We start from the raw sequence: 5,422 nt of genomic DNA, 5'->3' as shown, positions 1-5,422 counted from the left end.
TGGTTTAAGAATGGGCAGACTAGGAAACAGCCTACTGAAAAGACTGCCCTGCCTCCCAAATATTTCCTTCCTCACCTGTATCAACGCCTGGATTTCCACCACTTTGTAGCTTATTCCTTTGGCACTGGAAAACTTTCTGCAGCCTTTAACAATACATACTGAGTGCAAATGAGCCTGACATGGGTAACAGTGATAGTTTAAGCCTTGCTAACATTCTGAGGAAGTAAGGTACATTAAAGCTGAGACCAACTGACTATTTATTAAAGAAGCTAGAAGGGGAATTTATATATTGGATCAAACTAGATGACCTTGAGAATTCCTTGTCTGTGTAGGGGAGGAAGGCTATCCTCTACCCACTCTGGGTCCTTTCTGGCTGGGCTACAAATTAAATTGACACGAGACCAAATAGCAGGAGAAAATCAAACAAAGCTTTATAACATGTATATATGGGAGAAACCCAGGAAACTGGGTTTCTCCACAAAATGGCAGAGGTTCTCATTTTAAATACTATCTTCCGCTAAAGACAAAGGAGGATGTGGGGGGTGGGGATTATGGGAGGTTACCAGAAAAGCACAGTAAATAAGAATAAGGTTATTATGCAGACTTAAGGCCTCACCTTCCGCATTATAAGTTTCTAGAGATGAGGTTGTCCCTCCTTCTTCCCAGTATAGAGAGGGAGATACCTGTACACATGGAGATTTCTCTTACAAATGTAAATTTTTGGTAAACAGAACTTTGATAAGAATGGACTTAGCAAGGACACTCCTGGTCTATCCACACCCAGAGTTATCTACAGTGATAGCTTGTCCTGGGGACAAGGCAGCTGTCCTTTTAGGCAGTTAGTGGGGGGGAGGTCAAAGTTTCTTTCAGAGTCTTCTGAGCCTTTATTGTCTTCAGCTTGAAATAATCCGCATACCAGAGTGGCACATCTTGGGGCGGCCTGCCCTGAACCCCATCCCATCATGGTTATAGCAACTAGCTGAGATCTAGGCCCTGATGAAAATGGAGTAAACGAAGGTGTGAGGAGAAGGACAGAGGCTGGGAGGTGAGAGATGGGAACTGAAATCAGACGAAAGGTAGGAGGGACCCAAGACCCATTTGTTACCCTCCAAATCATTTTTATTTACAACACTTGTGACACCAAATGCATGGTGTCTTTTCCAACACCATTTCTCCAACTCTCTGACACCATCTAAGTGTCCTATTCACTTCAATTCTAACACTATCTAGCTGGAGTTAGCATCGGATCCCACAAGCTAAGGGCTCTGTCCCACAAGACTGTCCCCCACTTCAGATGCCACTCAAGTCCCAGGTTGTCACTTCTGACTGAACGGCTGTAAATTCAGAGTGTTCCCACAACTCCCTCCTGAGGTTCAATAATCCACCAGAATGACTTACAGAACTCAGGAAAGCAATTTACTTACTGTTACCATAATGTAAAGGATACAAATGAGCAGCCAGATGAAGAGGTACATAGAACAAGGCCCCGAAGGGTCTAAAGCACTGTCCCTTGGAGTTGGTGTGTGTCACCCTCCGACACATGGATGCAGTTTCAGCCATAATTCCAGCATGTTTTTTTGTAGAAACTGGTAAAATGATTCTAAAATGTATATAGAAATGGAAAGGACCTAGAATATCCAAAGAAATCTTGAAAAAGATGAACAAAGTTGGAAGTTTGAAATGAATCAAAATAATGAAATACCGAGGGATAGGTACAAGGATGGATTGATGGAGAGATAAAGCAAGTATAAAAAAATGTTAACAGTTGAAACTATGGATAGATATAAGGGTGTTCACTCTAAAATTCTTTCAATTTTTCTGTACATTTGAAAATTTCATCATAAAATGTTGGGGAAAACTTGTATGAGTCTTTATTGAAGGTCTTTTGGGAGGGACAGCTTATTTCACATGACACACAGCAAAGCCTTCTAAAAATTCTTACTCATCTATTTCCTCAAAGTCCCACACCTAGCTTATCATTACAAATCTGCATTATTCTTCTGTTCTAGAATGTAAGGAAAGTATCTACTTTTTTCAATAAAACAAGAGAGCTCAAATGTATATATCAAAGGTAGAAGCCAGTGAAAATACAAAGATTTAAGGCAAGTGACAAATTTTACTCCTTACTTGATAATCACAGGTTGTTTCTGACCCCAGATGGTAATTTAGACTTGATTCCAAGTGACCACAGGTATTTCCAAAAATCAAATTTATCTTTAAAAGATGAGATCATTCCACCACTAAGGAAATCTGAAGTAATATGACTAAGGCTGAGTTTTAAACATGTTTTACACAGTAACAGCATTGTTAGAATAGTATAAAACCTCACAAGATAACTATTTTGAAAAGAACCATATCTATTTGGAGGTATACATTAAAAGAACTTTCTAAATTAATTGCATTGTTTCACATTCTAGAGCAGAACAATAATGGATGTTCATAATGATAAGCTTATGTCATCAAGATTAAATTACAAGTAGTATATTGTATACCACCAGGCATGATAAACAATTTTGAAAGACTTCCAATAGAAAGAATAAATCTTTAAAAGCTCTGATGCTTGAACATCAGCTATCTGAAGAATTTACTATGTGGGATAGTTTGGTCTATTTCAGAATATTATATATTATTAAATTCACTTCTGGATACATCTTGACATCTTATTTCTTCTAGCATGGGATATAATCTTCAAGCCAAGACTTCAAAACATTAGCTCTCTCTACAGGTGTATTGAGAGACATCACAAAGCGAGCATCAGAAATTTATATCCTAGCAGCAACAGGATGACTAAAAGAGAAGACAATTATGTTTACTTCTGTTTGAACAGCCCATCAAATTGATAGTAAATCCAATGAAAAGATAGTATCTCCAAATGATGTTTTGTGGAGTTCAGTATTTATAACATATTCCTAAGAACAATACGTGTGATGCAGTAGCTGTAGATAATCCCTACGTGGTTAACTCTCTAACTTCAACCTTTTTTCCTTCCTAGGATTCTGGTGAGGATTAAAGGTGAAGGCACTTGTAACGCACTTAACACAGTGCCCGACATTAGGTACACGCTCAGTAAGGGCAGCCTACTGTTATATGTTATGGATTGTGGGCACAGCATTTTAAAAAGTGTAACATATTCGAGTGGTGAACATGAGAACATGATGTAATCCATGCAGAAACAGAAGTATAACGATATACACCTGAAATTTATACAATGTTATAAACCAATGTTACCACAATAAACCAAAAAATAAATAAATAAATAAAAAGTATAACATGAGGTGCATGCATGCGCAGGGCCACGGCGGCAGTAATGGCGGTTCGGTGGCCTTTACGTTGTCTATGCGGCCCTCCCCTCGGCTGTTATGCACAACTACTAAACAAAAGAAGAATGGCCAGAACTTGGAAGAGGACGTGGGTCACAATGAACAGAAGACAGATCCTCCCTCTACAGAGGAGATACTCATGGAAGAGAAGGTCAAGTTAGACGAGCAGCTAAAGGAGACGATGGAGAAATATAACCGAGCTTTGGCAGATAGTGAGAACTTGCGGCAGAGGAGCCAAAAATTGGTGGAGGAGGCAAAATTATATGGCTTTCAGGGCTTCTGCAAGGGCTTGTTAGAGGTTGCAGACATTTTGGAGAAGGCAACACAGTGTGTTCCAAAAGAGGAGATTAAAGACGACAATCCCCACCTGAAGATCCTCTACGAGGGGCTCATAATGACTGAAGTCCAGATCCAGAAGGTGTTCACAAAGCACAGCTTACTCAGGCCAAACCCTCTAGGGGCCACGTTCGACCCTTACGAACATGAGGCATTGTTCCACACCCCGGTTGAGGGCAAAGAGCCGGCATGGCTGCGCTAGTTAACAAGGTGGGGTACTAGCTGCACGGGTGCACCCTGAGAGCCGCCCTGGTGAAGGAAGCGTAGCTGTCTCTGAAGGGTTTCAGTGGGTTTTTTTGGTAATCACTTGCTATTACTATTAAAGGCTGGCTCATCCTTTCTCATCTATGAATATTTTGACCTTCTCCCAAACCTTGGGGGAAAGCTTCGGTAACCCCTGGGATAAACAGAAAATTAAGCCAGTTGCACAGCTGCGTTAAATAACTCTAATTCAGGAGTCTGTTCGTTGATTTTTAATACATGTTGAATAGTTCCACATGTTTACAGTACAGGCCGACAGGACACTATCGGACCCTCGAGTATCAGGAATAACGCTGTATCTGCTCAAACTTGGGTGACGTCCAAGTATTTTAAATGAATAAATGGTCTTCGGGAATCCTGCTCTTTTGCTAGCTGGCTGTGCCCAGCTGCACTGTGTCTTCTGCATCTCATTGTAGCATGCAAGCTCCTGGAACCCTTAACCCATTACATTTCATTCAATGAAGGAAAGGCAAGCATTTAAACATTTTTCTTGCTAAGAAAGATTTTATGATGCTCCCCTCGGTAGGGAACACAGGTGAGTTCATTACAAGTAGTTACTATCTAGCAGCTAGAAATGATTGACTTCTGGCTTTTCTTTGAGATGTGAAATGAGCACATGAAACTTAAGAGTTCTCACCTGCTTATTTTGCTAGTAACTAAATTTGACAAAATCATTTACTTTTGCCTTGTTCTGTTCATCTATTTGTAGAAATGTTTAAATCTACACTCGACTAGTTACTGATGACCTGACAGTATTTTCCCTAGTAAGATGGACTTGCCCAAAATCTGAGGACTGCATGCTTGGTATAATTTACATGTTAAATGTTTAATTTTTAAATTTTATTTAAGAAGATTAAAGCCCTCCTATGTTTATTTTCCTACTTTCTGATCACTATTTTGTGTACTTTGGTGGAGGAGATCCTTACTAAGGAAAGCATGACAGCTTTCCTGTTCTCTGCTCAAATCCTGAAGCTGTGTACTGGACGCGAACACACAACACGCCTGAGCTTCGGTACCAGAAAAGAGAGCAGCCTCCCTCTGGTGCAGTTGCAGGCTGGCCTGTGACTGGGCCTCTGCTGGGGGCAGACATGTCTGCCTACAGACCGTGAAGGGGACCTCAAACACTCAGGAGCCACAGCAAGAACACATACCATCTGCAGAAGCCAGCTCCGAGACTCGCCATAGGACTATCCATTCTTCAGTTACATTAGGGGAAAGTCGAGTGATTGAGGTACCTGTTATACGCAAGAGAAAAAATAACCTTCCACTGCCTTTGCTTCTAAGAGGTACTTCTAGGATTGAAGGTCAATATTGTTAAATCCATTTACTGCATTAAAAAGATGGGGCAGTTATTTATTTTGCTTATAATTTTGAAAGATGTAGGTAATATTGGCATAATTAAAATTCCAATTTATACCATTTCAAAACATTTTCCCCTTTTCCTTTAAGCTGCCTTAAATTATTTGGTCAAAAACATACCCCAGAGCTAAAGGCAGCATCATATA

General features: G+C 40.3%; 1 pseudogene; it reads left to right on the top strand.

Moving 5' to 3' along the window:
• The first annotated feature begins 3,270 nt into the window (after window positions 1-3,270).
• LOC101389661 (grpE protein homolog 1, mitochondrial pseudogene) lies at window positions 3,271-3,923 on the top strand (annotated as a pseudogene).
• Window positions 3,924-5,422: the final 1,499 nt, after the last annotated feature.

The sequence above is a fragment of the Ceratotherium simum genome, chromosome 5 (assembly GCF_057802395.1).
Source record: "Ceratotherium simum simum isolate JZ-2026a chromosome 5, ASM5780239v1, whole genome shotgun sequence".
Lineage (NCBI taxonomy): Eukaryota > Metazoa > Chordata > Mammalia > Perissodactyla > Rhinocerotidae > Ceratotherium > Ceratotherium simum.
The sequence above is the reverse complement of the archived record's forward strand: the minus strand, read 5'-3'. Positions and strand labels throughout refer to the sequence as shown.